Source organism: Pezoporus occidentalis, unplaced genomic scaffold, assembly GCF_034315485.1.
Source record: "Pezoporus occidentalis ecotype Australia unplaced genomic scaffold, CSIRO_AGI_Poc_V1 ctg181, whole genome shotgun sequence".
NCBI classification, from domain to species: Eukaryota; Metazoa; Chordata; class Aves; order Psittaciformes; family Psittacidae; genus Pezoporus; species Pezoporus occidentalis.
The window spans coordinates 600,018-617,187 of NW_026913652.1; the positions used below are offsets into that span (position 1 = coordinate 600,018).

At 39.9% G+C, this 17,170-nt stretch overlaps 1 protein-coding gene across 1 annotated transcript in view; it reads right to left on the reverse strand.

The window, feature by feature from the left end:
• Positions 1–8,145, reverse strand: part of LIFR (LIF receptor subunit alpha) — an 86,683-nt gene extending 78,538 nt beyond the window's left edge. The window contains exon 1 of the mRNA XM_062615416.1: positions 7,660–8,145. The gene's annotated coding sequence lies outside the window, so the exon portion shown is untranslated. The remainder of the gene's footprint in view (positions 1–7,659) is intronic.
• Between the last annotated feature and the right edge of the window lie 9,025 nt (positions 8,146–17,170).

Consider the following 17,170-nt stretch of genomic DNA (forward strand, 5'->3'; position numbering starts at 1 on the left):
CCATGCATGAAGTCCTGCCAACATATCATGTTCCACAAGTCAGTCTAGTAAGTGTGATAGAATCTCTGTTCTTTGCAATGTTAGCAAGGGCAGCATCATCTTCATTTTTTGCAGTGCAATGTCAAAACTAGAGGCATGAAAGTAGGACTCTGCTGGCTTGATCTCCCCTTTTCCAGTACTTCACCTTCAAATTTTCCCTATCACCTGCACCAGGTTTGGCCAGGTTAGCTGGATGTCACGGGCTTTTTTTCAGAGGACAAAGTACTTGCATGTCATGTTGTGCTTCTCTTTTTAATGGGACAGAACCTTTTCCCTTTCAAAAGCTAATTATCTCTCCTTCCTTTCTGTATAAGATTAATCCATTCATGCCTCCTAGCAACCACCTGCCATTACAAATCCAGCCAAGACAGCAGTAAACATCCACTGAGTAAGTACCTAATGCAAGTAAAGTTAATGAACCTCTTGTAAGTACGGAAGTGTTTGTAAGTACTCTTCTCTCTAGCTAGCACAGCTGAAGATCTACACCACGTACCTTTCTGTCACACCTCTCAGAAAAGAGATCTTGAGATCATCAGCAAAGACATCAACGTGTTGCCTGTTAAAGCCTGTTAAAGACTGTTAAACCTGTGCTTGAGTAACTATGGAATAATATGCTTTTCTATTGCAATACAAATGTATACCTGAACCTGGACTTACTGTGGACCCTATGAATGCCATACGGTGACAGAAATACTGCTTGCAGTCATGCATTTAACCAAAGCACCTACATTTGGTGCTGTTATTCTAGGATCCTTATATAGTCAGTGGGAAGAAACACCTACAAAGAGAAATTTACATCTAAATCTGAATCGGACTCTGGGGGTGCCCCTTTGTCTCTCTCCACTAACTCCACAGTGAGTTAAGACAGCTGGATTTCTAACTTGGGCATTTTATCATCTGAATGTAGGGTGAATCTGGGTATACCTTAGGATATCCCAGTGTTTCACCTATGTCCCTGTCTCTATGTATGAATAAGCAAAGGATATATAACCAGGCTGGTGTCATCTGATGTTTCCTGTACATAATTTTGAGCTTGAACTCCCCTAAGCATCTCAGAGATGCACTTTATGTCAAAGCAAAATTGTGGCCAGTGTAGATACTACTGAATTTTGAACATTTACATTATACAGTTTATTTCACTTTTCCCAGGGGATGCCCTCTAAATGTCCCAGCCAAGTGTTTATGCAGGAGACAAGTATCTACTCTGCCTATTTTACTGGTGAAGTAAACTCATTCAGCTTGTAACCACTGTGTGCCAGGTTCACACTTTCTCTCCAAACACAAATTTTAGAGGAAATATTGGCTTAAGAGGTTCCTGTCTCTTGCTGCATGGCACACTGCAGAGCTCTCTTTATTGCACTAATACTACTGTTTGTGTGATAGTGTTATAATCCAGATCAAGAAACAAACCTAATTTGAAGAAGAAGCATCCAAAACCTGAAGATCTCTTAGACTGAAGACTGCATTTTAGAAAGCACCACTCACTTTAATAAATACTGGGGTTGTTGTGTGGAGAAATCTGTTGTCCTTCTCAGCTGGATTCAGATCAGGTTTATTTATTGCCTTTTGGCAAGTGAAAACTCAGGTCACACAAAAAGCAATGTAAGCAACTTATGATACAGTAAACTCTATGTGGAATACTCTGGAGAGCTCAGATAGGAAAGATGGGATTCATCTCACTTCATGTTACACCTCTGCAATGTGGATCTCTGCAGCTGAAGATGTTGCCCTATGCTCCTTTAGAGATAATGGAGAGAAATAGCCTTTTAAAAATGTGATTTATTTCAGATGATAAGACAAACTGTGCTCTGCTAAGTGCCTGTTTCTCACCACTGACTGTAAGGAACTGTGGTGTGTCTAGTTGAGCTGCGGGCATCTGTACTGTAGATGAATTCCTCCCTGCTTTTTCTTCAAGAGACATTGTCACACTGTAAATTTTGTGTCTGTGCATATGCACGCACATGCACATGTGTAGATACATATATACAAACGCAATTTAATTACAAGATAACATACATGCCTGTATGCGTTAGTCCCTATGTATAAGCCCATTCCCCTCTGATCTTATCACCAAAAAAGATTTCTCTTTATAAAGTGACCATGATATGTGCTACAAATCATGCAGGTCTCTTCAAAGCTGAGAAGGAAACAAACCAGGTTTCCTTCTCTTGCCCAAGCCCTCCATCATCCTGTCAGCTACCAAACAGCAAGATTCATCTGCTAACAGCAGCTCTCTCCTTGCTCTTACTAGTTGGGACTGGGTTAAGCACAAAATCAAAACAGCAGCAAGTGTCCCTGTTAGCATAAAATGCAGCCAGTCCTTGAAAGTCCATGCTCCATAGACAGTTTAAGGAGACTTCCTTGCAAACTACATTAAATGATGTAAGAATGTAAAAGCTCCAAACTTCCAATGTTCTCCTTTTAACTAAGAAGAAATTTTAAGTTAAAGAAGTTAGCTAATAACCATATACTAAGTCAGAGGTTGTTTGCTGTGGACACTGTGTTTACCATGTATTCCTCTTGCACAAACAATTCATACCTTCTCTGCTATACACACTACACTGAGCACACTGTCCTTTCCTATGCCTTGTGAATTAATCCACTCATTGCAGTCACATACACCTAAATAGGTGAAGCTGCTAGGACTTAGCCACCCTAGATACCTAGAAGCACATCTTTAATCTGTCTTATTCAGCCTGAACTTCACTATTGCTCCTTTCTCAGCTTGCAGATTGTAAATATGTTAGACCTGCAAGAGTCAATGGCATGAAAAAAGTTCCAGTACAGTTTGAAAAACAGCAACTAAGCATATTCACAGGTTGTCCAACATATGGAGATTTCTGGGTTCTAGCTGCATGCTAGATGGATTCAGAAATATAGAGGATTAAACAAAATTCCAGCCTCCTTCCTGCTGTTTTTTCTGTCTGTTTGGACTAAAACCAAACTCTGCAGCACACAACATATTGCTTGTCAGTGTGCTTTCCTGCCAGAGCAATTTGCAAGCTCAAATTATGCATCACAACACTCTTGCAAGGTGGAAGGAAAATTAAAAAGCTGGCATCAAACCATCACTAGTTCGAACAATCTCATGTAGGTCAAAGCTTGCATTTGGGCCCTAGGCATTTTAAGTGATGGGCCAATGGAACACTGAGGCAAAGGACGGGACCTCCATATCCCCACCATTGTGAATGGAAATGAAGGCTACTCAGCGCTAACATGATCTTGGGCATCCCTCAAGTTTGATTGTTTCATCCCTTCCTGAAGCCAAGCGCTTTTGAGAAGCCAGACTCTTACAGTATTTAAAGCAGCAGAATGGGGACTAAGATCTCAAAAGCACTTACATCTCCAGCTCCCATCTGAAATCCCATGGATACCAAACTAACTCTTTAGATACTTAATACTTTTTAAAACATGGTCTTACATAAGGCACATCAAATACAAATCTCAGAGGCTGTGATCTTCCATCCACTGAACAAACACCCTGCTTCCAGAAACAGTTTCTGTTGCCTTGTATTGTCCCTTATTGTCTCCCTGTAACATCCACAGACATTGCGGCACCATTTGGGCAATCTCTAGCAGTTGTCTTCTGGGCCAGTTGAATGTTTATAATTTCTATTTCTTCCTGTTTTTAAAGTGGCTTATCTGGCACAACATTACAATGTTATTATTTGAGGGCCAAATGAAAGCAAAGAATATAAACAGCCTTTGGAAAAAGATGTAATTTAAATCCTTGCTGATTAATTTCATTCCTCTGTAGACTACCACTGAGTTTAGAATGAGAGATGGGCCTCAGTCAACTTTAACATCTGGACCAAGAGCCAGGGGATAAATTCACAACAGTTCCTGTCTTTACAACAGAATAAACCACTCCTTTAACTCTAAACTTCCCAGAAATTGGTACATTCAGCCTCCAGAGAGAACTGTGAGGTAAAACGCCATCTCTGTATCAAGCAAGTGTCTGGACCCCTGCTGCTTTGCAGTCAAGTGATGCTCAGCAGAATACCTCCTGAGAGGACTCTGGGTGATGATGCTTCCCAAAGCTACAGAGCACAACGGAGAGGCAGCCGCAAATTGCCTGCTGGTGAAGAAGAAGTTTAAAATAACCTGTTCTCCTACTACCACTAGCTCACCTGAAACTCATCTTTCTGTTACAGTGAGATTTTGAAGCAGAAGAAAAAACTTTGAGCTCTGGGAACTATCAAGTTTATTCATCAGGAATTAACTGCCCTTCCTGGGAGGAGCAAGAGGGAAGAACCTTTCTGTAACTGATTTGCAATGGGTCAGGTTCAGAGAGCATAAAATAAAGAGTCTTCTATTAGGCTGAAGTAACTCAGTCACTAGTGTAAGGGAAAGCAAACAAAGAGCTTCCCTTAGCTCAAACACTGTGGTATTCTAAGCCTGTGAACACTGACTGACTTGATATTATACACATACAGCCAAGCTCTGGCCTTCCCCACGTTTGCCCTTTCAGCAGCCACATCCTGGCTATCCCACAATGCACAAACCCAGCATGGCCACCCAGGCTGGCAGTGTGAGAATGGCAGATGCAGCAGCAGCTGTGGGCAGCATGGAGAAGCATGCACTACAAATGGCATGAAGTGCAGCACTAAAGACGCAGACGTGGAGAGAGCTGTAATCCTTCAGGTTGAGGGAATTCTCCCCCCACCAGTTTGGCTGGGAGCCACATTCCTACATTCCTGGTATTGCCACCAAACAAGGCAGTGTTGTAGAGGCAAAGGCTGAAGGCTTTGTTGTGGGTAATGTATGTCAGGACAGTTTGAACAGATACCCAAAGTTTTACAGTTCCTGTGCTGGTCATATCCTGGGATCTGAACTTTAAAACACTTAACAGATGATTACTAGATTAAGTTATTCTGTAGTCTCTTTTGCTACAAACCACTGAATTTTAAACTGTTTCTCTTACACTGATCTGAATTGCTTGGATTGAACTACAGCCTTCTTTCTTTTATTTTGGACGCCATTTAGAAATGCTAAAACACAAGATAATACTTTTCTGCTGAGACTACTAAAGAGATTTTACCTTGCAAACTAATCCCTGAGAATCACAATTGCTCCATGCAAAATATGACAAGAGACTTACACTTCCATCAGCAGTTTATATGCCATTAAAGACTGTTTCCTTCATGTGCTGAAACAGCAGAACAGATAAGAAGTGATAAGAACAGACATAGTGTTCTGGTATTTACTATATTTTAGCCAACCATGTCTCAGGTGAATTACTCACCCACCTGTCTTTCAAGGGGTGAGAGATATAGGAGTTTGACACTTGAGAACAATGTTTTCATGCACTGATGCAATGGCTCACACACACAGGCAAGGGAAGAATTTGGAATTTGGATGCATTGCTTCAGTATCTTCTCTGAAAGACGTCTTCCCCTCTTCCTTCATAAAGCACATGTGTGTTAAGGAACTCAAAGCTTGCCACTACAGCCCCTCTCCCTGCCCCATCCTACCATATAGATCCTTCCCTGGCTACATATGTGTAGTGGGAAGAGGAGATACATCAGAATGTCAAGGTGAAACTTTCTGATTGCCACGCAGAGATCCTGGAACTCAGAATATCTTATAATTTAAACCGTCATTGCACTCTTTTGGTATAGTGTCCGTAGTGGTTACAGTACAGGGGACAATTAGCTATGCTTATACTAGTAAACTACATCCTGCCAGGAAACTTGTGTGCAAATTGACAATCAACTGCCTTCACCGTTCAACTGTTAAAGCAAGTTGAATAGTGGGGTATGACTTTAGCAGAGGCCAAGTAGGGCCCTCCCAGATAATTCCGAGGCATGCTTCCAGGAACCAGTCCCAACTGGTAGTCTGGATATAACCAACACATTTTGGAGGGCAAAACAGCTTAAAAGCATGGACACAGCTATTCTGCGCCAGTTAAACTTGGTGCCAAAAAATACTTTTTGTTTCCTAGTACAGGAATTCCCTTGTATATAGTTAGCCTGAGAAGCCTAGCCTTGCCACGCTGAAGACAACTGATAGAAATTGGATATGAGCGGGTTTGGTTTTTGGCTGCTTTTTTTTCCTTCTCCCAGTTCCTTCTGTCCCTATTTCTCCCCGTAAAATCTGTCTATATGCTCATGCAGTGGTCCAAAATAGGCTAAAATCTGCATGTTATTTGGGTCCTGATGAGAAAAAGGAGGTCAGTTTAGGTCTGAGGAGGGGTGGGGAGGATAGAGAAATGATGATCACTGCAATTCTGGAAAAGTATTAGTGACAAATAACAAGAACTGATATTTCTGGGTGTGTGAGCAGTAAAACACGGATGTGTTTCTTTTTAGATAAACATCCATCAGAGGCTCATTTACCATGAGCCAAGCCAGTCAATTGGAAATCTCTATAATAATTCATTTTTGTTTTTCTTATAAAGTGGACAATACAAGACAACGCAAAAAAAAAATTTTTCAAACCAGATTCCCTTCAGTTTTTCAGTCTGAGATGACTGGATCACAACTTTTGGAGAAAGTTTGTTTTCTGAAACAAGATCTGAACCAAAGGGCATTCAGAATCCGTTTCTTCATGGAAACTGTTCTATTTCTGTTAAATTTGATAACAGCTTGTTTTTACAGAATCAGACATTGATGCCAAATTGGAGCTGGCAATATAATTTAAAGAAGTGTCACTCTGGATATAAACAGGAAATGTTTAGAGTGCTGATCCAGTGATTAATGAATGTTTCCACATCAATATAGCAGCCAATTTTCCCTTTCCTTGGAGGCTAGTTCATTACATAAACTACAGAAGGGCCAGAACTTTGGTCCCACATATTAAAGTATACAAAAAAAAATAGCACTTCTGTGCAAATGCTGCCATGGTTTTCTCCCTTTGAAATCAATTACAGACGTTCTTAGTTACTCCAGTGGGAGTGGGAAGCAAGCCAAAGTCTGAAAGTTTTTTTTGCTCACACCTCTTTTTTAGGGCCAAAGCAGTTTTCTTCTGTAAGAATTATCAGCCCTTCCTAAATTCATTCATAGATGTCACTCCTTAATAATCTGACTATAAATTAGTGAGAAACCTCTCAATTTCCTCTCTCTGAGACACCCTAATATTTTTCCTGGCTGGGGGAACAAAGAGTGAATTTGACTGAGTAGTTCTGAACCCTACTGTATGGATCTAGCCAGACTCCCACAGTAGTATTTTAGGCTTCCCATAATCTAAACACACATTAAAAGGGAGCATAACTGCAGAACCCTCTAACTGCTTGATCTAATTGTCTGACCGAAGAGTACCAATTTAGGATAACGATAGCACACGGCAGAACTTGTAAGCTAGTACATGCTGTCTCCAGACCAGCAAACCAGTGAAAAGAGAAAAATAAAGGAGTATGTATTTATGTCGTCTTCTCTATTCTTTTTGCAAGGACATAGAAACCTCAGGCACCCAAGGGAGCACAAGACCTTTAGTACAGCTGCTTAACTTGGCACTTTAAGTTGCAAGCCAAGCATATCAGCATTTGCTTGGTAGAATTTCTGAGAAGTAGCAACTGCTTTGACCAGAGCCTCTGCAGGCAAACTGAAACTAAAAATCAGGTGGAAAAAGAAAAACATGCTAGTGCTTTTCTAGTGAACTCATAGACAAGTTTAGACTTACACTTGAGAGCCAGCCAGGTGTTTCTGAGCTTCTGCAAGGTGTCAAGAGATCTCTGCTTTTGCTGGAAGCAGCAGGAGTGAGGAGGACTCCACAGGAAACAGGATTAGAATCCAGCATAGATAGAGAAATAGAGAATAGAGAAATCCTTTTCTCTATTCTTTTTGGAGAGGTTTTTCTCTGGCTTTATCAAGCACAAGACTGCATTCTTCGTCCTTTTGCCATATGTTGGGCATCTGAGCTCTCCTGTAGCCCTTTGTTGTGTGAGGACAAGAATTTTCCGTATAAACATTCACGTACAACATAAAAACCATCTGAGGTAATAACTTGGCAGAAAGACTCTCTTATGTAAAAGGAGTTGCCCCAGCCTAAAACGCTTCTACTGCATTGCTTTCAGGAATGAAGGGTGCTTAAAGTTAATAACTCACTGGGTAATAGTTAACTTGCAAAATCATGATTGTTCATATCTAAAAGAAACAGGTGACCTTAGGAAACAAAGAGAGACATAGCATACTTAAATCTTTTTACTAATGTTTAGCAGACATTGAAAAGATATATTTCATATATAGCTTTATTCTATAGAAATGCCTGCATCACATATGTATTGTGTGTTTGTTGTGTGTACATACATAGCAATTAAATACTCTCATTAAGGCCATGACCTTAAGTTTGGTAAAGTTCATGAAACTGCTATTGACCTAAATGACTTCAGACAGTTACCAGTCCTAAATACTCAAATTTAGAAGTCTCCCCTAATGCTCATAAAATAAGGATTTCATCAGGCTTCAGGCTTAAGTAAGACTCAAATGAGGCACAAGCACTCTGAAAGTCTGGCTCATTTCTTGAGGCCCATTGCCTCAGACCACTACTTCTCCTCTAGTTCTAACCAAAACACTACCTAACCTATTTGAAAAACAAGCCAAGGCTAATGTTGTTCTTCACTGTGACACTGACTTCCATTCACAACCAAGTAAATAAACTGAACTCAGTGTTTATCCTTTTCTACTTCTGCTTATGTGGTGGGAATGTGGTATTATCATTTCTATATTTATTTTGTGATCACTTTGTGCTTTCTGAGGCCACAGCTTTCAGAGTCATACCTGAGTATTCCCAGTATAATCAGACACTATTCACAGAACAGGCAAGCTTCTTCTCTCCCCATTCAAAGAGATTAGCTTTCTTTTTCAAGTGCAGACAGTAGTTTGCTCAGCCACTTGCCAGTAGACAGCAGTCAGTTTAATCTCCTCCTTCTCATTTGAGCAGCTTCTCCCATCCTACCAGTTCTTGGTATCGCAGATACAGGAAAGACTACAGCTGACTATAAGAATGGAGCTGCATTACTGTATATACATGCACACATATTTGAGGAGAAAAATAAATCTTAATTTATTACATTATATACCTAAATAATATATTCAGGTATTTAGGTACCAGTTACTTCCTTAATAATGCCAAATATGGGCAAAGGAGATAAATACATATGTTACAATTGGACGCATTATCTTGGTCCTTCCATAGTCTAATCGTAGCTTGGTGAAACACACAGTGTAGAGTGTAATGCATAGACTGTAATGAAAACAATTTTATTTCACTACAAACTGCCTTCAGTCCCAGAGTTTGCCTGAGACCTAATAAAGCTTAAGAAAGTCTTTATTCTTTCTTTCATTCCATAAAAAAATTTTACTCTGACTTTCGTTTTGTTCACGCCTCTGGTTCAACTATCCTTGCAGGAGGTCTTGGAAACCTTTTACCATTAATGGATCTAACTTTTAATCTGAACATAGGCAAAATTGTCTTTAAAGTTACATTCCCTGGGAGAAATAAATGAAACTTTCATTCACTTATGAGGATCTATGCAGGTTACTCTACACTGCAGGAAGCTTTCATTAATGTACAACTCTATGTCAGATCTGTTAGCAAAGAATATACATCTCAGGAAGCAAGTCCTCCCTGTGACTGCCTTTGGTAAACACATGTGCTAACACAACTGTTTAGAGAGATCTTCACATTAAAATTTTGATCTGACACCGACATCCATTAGTAATACAGAATACAGAAGACCTGGGATATCAAGTTTGAACGAGACAAGGTACTGCTAGAGACAGAAGCTAGTTTCATTGAGCTGACACATCAAGTCTATGCAAAGCCATCTGGGGAAAGAGATTTGCTATTTTTGCATCTCCTAGCAAGGTACTCAGTCCAACGGTTAGATATACTGGTTTTAGCTCCACATTCTTTAATAAGAATATGTAACTATTCTGTATTGGAGCATTACCAAGCACTAAAACATTCCACAATAAAGTCTGTACAGTACTTTATGCAGAACAGAGATTGAAATCCTGGGTTCAGAGGGTCTCTGAAATGTAGCATAGCTATTTTGAGCTTTCCTCTAGTCTGAACCAAGTCACTTGGAGAAGCAGCTGTGGTAACAGTGCTTTGGATAGATTTTCAGGGTACGGTGACAGCTGGCTACTCCATAAGGTAAGGGGAGCCAGCAGCTGAACACAATGATGGGATGGCAGGGCAGGGACCTTACCAGCCAGAGCTGAAACGCCACACTGCCCAAGCAAGCTGAGCAGGACCGACTCAGAGATGATAGCCAAGTTCAACAAAAGATCCAGATTATCAGGTGAGTTCATGGTGATACGGTAAGTCTGAAGTCAAGCCAGGAAGTAAATCTACAAGTCAGAACCAGGATCCGATTGGTAAGGGCAACCCAAGGCAAGATACCGCTTAGCAATCATGGAGCAGGTCCACAGTGATGAGACAGGTCTGGGACAGGTCTGAGAACAAGGAAAGAAGTCAGTCTGCAGATCAAGATCGATGGGATCCACTGCTAGGCTCAGCTGAGGCTAAGTTAGAGATCAGTATTCCTGCAACATACCCCCATCATGACTAAATCCCTTACAGAAGCTTAAAAAAAGCACCTGGTTCCAAGGACAGGGTGTTGTGGAGGCCCCAGGTGAGGCTGGTCAAAGCAATTAATGCCTATGGGTACATTCATGGGACTGCCCAGATCCTGTATGAGTAGCCACAGTCTTGAAGATTAACTAATTCCAGTTCACTCTGTTACTCCTGAATCTGCATGTATGTGGAGATAGTTCCTCTTAAATCCATCATCATCAGATGATATTTTATATATAATATATATAATACTTTGGGTATTATAAGTACTTATATAATGAAATGATAATAAATTTTATTATAACAAAGCTCTTATCTAATTTTTTCTCATCTATTTTTGTACTGCAGCTTTACTCACTCCTGCTAGCTCTGTCTTCTCTTCAGCCTTCATTCACATACTGACATTATTGGAAGACGATTCATTTGCAGTAGCAAAAGAAAACATTTTTTCCTCCATGCCCTTTTTACACTATTCTTAGATCATACCATTGTTTTCAGTGCACTGAACTTATCTGATGTATTACTGTTCATGTTCAATCAGCCATGTGTTACACAAGAAGGCTATTCAACCAGCGATTATTTGGATAGACACTCTGGCCAAAAACTGTTTCAGAAATAGAGATGTTAGAACTGGTCACAGCTATTGCATGCTCTGGTTTTGCTGCATGCTCTGAAGAAGGGGTTGATGAAGGTATTCAAACATGACCTTTGTAATGATACAGACTCCATGACAGAAGAACCACAAGCAACACTGCAGCATGAACAAACAAAGAAGAACATGAGGGCTTAAAAGAAATTAAATGCAATTTCACCTTTCTCTAAAGTTCAAAGAATTTGAGAGCAAGTTTTGTGCATGTACAGCTCTTGTGCTCTTTCTAGTATGTCTGGTTTAAGTCTCCAAATAATTAAACAACCTGATACTTTACAGTAACGTTTACATTCTCATTTCACACTCTCATTCAGATTTAAACTTAGCCTCAAGAATGTAGTGTCCTCCTTTGGAATTGTTACAAACATCCCATGTTTATTGACATACAGGTACACTCCAAGATGCTTCCAGTTATACCAAGCACCATCTCTTTAGGTCACATGTTTCTGTTACCCATACAGGATGTCTGGCTTTGGTCTAGAACCCTATGCCATGCCAGTATGCATGTAGGATGCAGATGAAAGGAATGGGAGAACTTGTACGTTTATAAGAAGACTTTTTTCCACTTGATAATTTTTGGACATGAGAAGCTACTATATTCTTGTGTGTGCACTTGCAGTTGCTAAACCACTCAGAAGAGACAGAGCGAAAAGAATACTGACCTAAAACCCTATAAAAGTGTTGATTTCCATTTACACCACACACATCTGCAGAACGATAAGCCAAATAGTGTAAGTGCACCTTAGCTGGCTACAGTCAACCATTTTAACTGCTGAATAGGACCATCATTTTTACTAGGTGGTTTCAACTCTGGAAGCTTGTGGCATTTTGTGTGACACAGGGATCATTAGTTCAGTAGCCTTCTGTTGTTAATACATCCCTGAAGTAAAATTATATCTCTGATTTCTTGTTCGGAAATGATCCAGAAAGCTTGTTTGTTCTGGCAGTGCTTTGCATGCAAGCTAAAACTTTGCTACCCATCTCCTCACCTTCCTGTCTCAGCATATTCTGTATCTGGAAAGAACAATAGGCTGTCATCTGCTACAGTCTGACACTCTCTTCTAATCTATAGAAATTAGACTTGAAACCACCATCAGAATGCTTTTCCCACAGTCATGCCTTTTATTTCTGTACTTAGTCTGGTGATTACATTTTGACCATGACCTTCCTTATTAAGGAAGTCATGATTTGTCTATGCTTAGTTTTCCAAAGTTGAGAGAAGTTTGATTGGTGATTACATTTAATTTAATGGTGATTACATTTTGACCATGACCTTCCTTATTAAGGAAGTCATGATTTGTCTATGCTTAGTTTTCCAAAGTTGAGAGAAGTTTCACCTGTCTGTATATCTCAGTTTCTCATCACTATAAAATTTACAAGAAATTATGTAAGTTGTGCAGGTAACACAATCTAGATGTAGATTGGAACGTAACACATGTGCTCCACATAGAGGTTAAAACAATCAATCAATCAATCAATCAAACAAACAAAAAGCACAAAAAAAAAGAGATCAAATACTCATGCTTCTTTGCATTTCTTTGAAACAAGGAGAGGAGAAAAGACTAAAGTTTTTCTTCTATTTGCTGTTGAGAAAACCATTACTGTTCCATACCCAGAGAGTGGAAGACTACAAAGGCATTAATAATGGACTTTAAAACTGCAGCTGCAAAGATGGAACTTATATCTTAAGGAAAACCTTCTTCTGAGAAAAACAGTGAAGTTCTAGTATGGCTTGGTTACAGAATCCAAAGGTAGAATCTCCACCTTTGGAGGCTGTGGAGGCAGTGTTCTCACAGGAGAATGGATAATTGGTACATAAACTCTGAAAATCCTGAAAGATACAGCAAGGCCATGAGAGGCCCGAGGAAGCCTAAAAAAGCTAAAAAAAGAAGAAGCTGGATTTTACTGAGTTCATGAGAACTGTGGACTGTTGGCAAGCTTTTGAGGTCAAGTTCCCACACCTGTGCTTAACCAATTATATGCTAGTTGCAAAGGGTCTTCAAGACATGTATCCAATCATAATATGCCAAATCACTGTAAGTGCATGTAAGAAACAGTATTTAAGGGGTTAAGGCTTTGTAATAAACGGCTTTTTGTCTGACCATATTGATCTCTGACTGAGTCCATATATATTCTGCGGCAGGAGGCTTTTGAGAGCAAACTATGCAAATAATCTGTTAGACATGATAAATGTTCTGTCTTGAGAAAGGAGATAACCTTACCCTGGGAAAAGGAAAGGAACCAAACAACTTCTAAGGGTCTTTCTGCAGGATTATTTTCTGATTCTTTGCATTTCAGCAGAGATGATTCATGGCCTGAAAAATCTGGCTTATTAATGGAGATCAAAAAAGAAGTTTATGTACTAAGTTTGCAAAAGAGATTAGAAACCCCATGGAGGCAATCTCTTTTAGAATATACCACAAGGGTGACAGTCTCATTTACCTAAGTGACAATTTAACCTATCAAGGCTCCAGGCAAGTGTTTGTGGCAGTAAGCTACACTTAGAAAATTCAAAAAGTAACATGTGATATGTAAACATCAGTCATTAAACAGCCGATGGCATATCCCCACACTAGCACTTGGAGTGGCATTTACTGTTATTGCTTATGAAAAACTGTCCTCAACTAATTGTCTAGGTCCCCTCTATAGTCATTTGGGAGAGAGGTGGCTTTTGGAGGTGATAGAGCTCATCAGTCTTCAACACGTCAACACGCAGTGCCTATTTATGTGTTGACTGGAGAGGGAACCAACAAACACCAAAGATTAAAGCTGAAATGATATAGGACAAATTTCACTCTCAAAGTCTTGTGCTTTCGGAAAAATAGGGTAGAGTTCAACTGCATGGAAAAGTGTTTGTCCTCCTATAACTGTAGGAATTAAAATAAATTCCCTCTGATCTTGGAGAGCTCCACATATCAGTCAGTCTTCTGCAAAATATCAGATTAAATAATTACCATGGTCCCATTCAGACTTCAATTCTATTAATAAAAAATTTGCAGCAACCAGTTAGATCTTATAGTTTCTATAAATGAGAACTAATGCACACATATTAAATATCAGTTATTAAAAAATTTCAAATGTAAGGGCCTACATTGCCAGTAAAATATTTGCATAATCTTAGAATTTGTAATAATAGACATTAGCATATACAAAAGATCGTATATTCAAATTTCATGGGGTTGATTTAGAGAACACATTCTCTAAAAGACTCATTATTCATACTGTCTTCTACAGCTAATAGCGCTGTGCAGGGATACAACATATTATAATTTGCAAGAAGAACTCAGAGTAGCGATAGAACAGGGGCAATGGGTTCAAACTTAAACAGGGGAAGTTCAAGTAAGATATAAGGAAGAGTTCTTTACTGTGAGGGTGGTGAGGTACTGGAACAGGTTGCCCAAAGAAGTGGTAAATGCTCCATCTCCGGCAGTGTTCAAGGCCAGGCTGGACAGAGCCTTGGGTGACATGATCTAGGGTGAGGCATTCCTGCTCAAGGCAGAGGGTTGGAACTAGATGATCTTAAGGTCCTTTCCAACCCAAACCATTCTACGATTCTATTCTATGATTCTATAAAATAATCAAAAGCTAAATTTAAAGAATATAGAGTAGTCATATTAAAAAACAAAATAAAAATCTTTAAATAAGCTCATGAACAGACATCCCAGCTCTTCGTTAAACAAATCATCCAAATTGCATATAGGGAATAGCTGATGTAGTGGTTCTAAATTACAAACACATGATAATTAGCCAAAACATTTGGCAATACTTTGATTTCTTCTGTTTTGCTTGTTTCTTTGCTTGTGGGTATCAACATATATGCTTGTATGCAAATGTTTTTAAAATACTCTTTAGTCATTTGTTTTATGGACCACAATCATAGCACTAGAAGGCAGATAGGAATTAAAAAAAGGCATGAGTCCCATGAAGAAAGCTGTTGAGAAATGGTCTGTCTTAGTGAACTCCAGGACCTTTGGTTCCGTCTTTCTGTAATAATGAGCTACATAAGACTGTTAAGTATAGCCACGGCCTGTAAGCCACCAACAGTAAGGTATCAGTGAATTCTCTCTCATTATTGCTCACAGTAACGTCTCATAAATGAACCAGCTAATGACTTACTGGATTATATCAGCTGAGACTGAAGACATGGTTACCCCTGGAAAGAATCTAGCAGGTATTTGGCTGAAGTTCGTATCATCTGTTGGACTGGCCAGCATGTGTTTGTTGAGAAGACCTCATTCACAGCTCACCATTTTGTAGAGTTTGAATGAAAAAGACTTCATACACTACATCCTCTCAGGGCTAGATGTGCTGTAGTAAACCCATCTGGAGATACCCATTTGTACCTGAGACAAATGCCTTTATAAAAACCCTACTTTAACACTGCCCATATGTTCTAAGCAATACCTCCAAAGTTACAAACACTTTCGGCTCCTCTAAGATGGTATTGCGTGCATTCATCCTGACCCTGAAGATGCAGGTATCTGGAAATAGAGTACAATTCAGTGCAGAATGTGGGCATGTGGCCAGAGTGGAGGAAGCTTCCCAGTGTTTCCCAGCCAGCTAGCCTCAGCTGACATTTCAAGTGCCAGGCCACAACACTGCCTTTCATTCACCCTATGAGAAATAGTTTGCTCAGAGGACATTTTTCTTGCTGCACTGCTTGAGGCCAACATAGGATAGAATCAGCAGAATGCGCTGTCTGTACAGATGGACAGGCATCCTGTCCACCCTGGCACATGGAGAATAACTAGAAACAGCAAGGCACACATCCTAGGGCCTGCCAGGAGGTCAGGAGAGGTTCAGATGGTACAATGCAGAAACAGGACAGATTTAATGTGAATCATGCCTTTATTTCCCTTCATGGTGGGGCACGTGCCTTACTAGAATATGGACTGCTTCCCTTCCAGCAACCAATGCTTCTTAAGACTTGCTGATGAGAGCAAGTTTGTATTGCTTCCGAAGGAATTAGTAAGAGAGACGACAAGGTGGCATATTTATATTATTAACTTATCTCAGCATTCATTTGGCTTCATTTTCCATGGGAGACCTGTTTTACTCAAACATTCAGAGATGAAAATAAAGTGCCCTGGTGGTACTCTTTTGTGTTTTTTTTTTTAAACTGTGGTCTCTCAAGAGAGCTGTACTGCAGACAGAAACCAGCTAGCAAAGGGCAGAGACAGCAATCAAGAGTGATTACACCATACAAAAATGTCAGTGGCATAACATGACTTAATTGTGATTCCACAAATTATAGATGAATGCAGAGGCAGAAAAATCAGAAGCAGAAGACACACTGTACCCTTTATATTCAAATCCCCCAAATTTTACCAAATTCCTCAAACCAATTCCAGCCTTTTACAGAAACTAGCAGCTGCTTTTTTGCACTTCATCCCCTGAGAAATGGGTTTAGGGTAGAAAAGCTGACTGGAGAACTTGAGATTAAATGTATACTCATCTTAAAAGTACGGATAGGTTATATTTACTGAGACTCAGAGAGCAGATTCCTACACCAAATGTGCTGATGGAAACGGGTCAGAAGCTGTGTGTAACAAAGAACATTTCAAAGGACGTTCAGAACATTGAGGTTTAAAGGGCTGGAACAACATGACCTCTAGGACTCTGCTCCTACAGAAAACAGCTATGTATGCAAAGACCTGGAGGAGGAAGAGGGCAACATGGAAGCTTGCTCTCAGTGTTTTATTAGGTGCCTCTTCTTGGTGATTGACTATCAGCATATGCTTGAGCTGAGACCCACCTTGAGTTTCAGTACTAGAAATACAGGGTTTCTTAATCCTGAATGAATTTACCAAAGCTTAGAGAGGGCTGGTGGGTCTCTTCTGCTCCAAAGCAAGCTTTTGTAAGACAGGGTTGACGTTTGCTCTTGAATTAATAAAAAAAGCTATCCAAAGAGAACTTGCCTAGTCTGCCATACATCCAGGACACAGTTTCTGTTCTGACAAA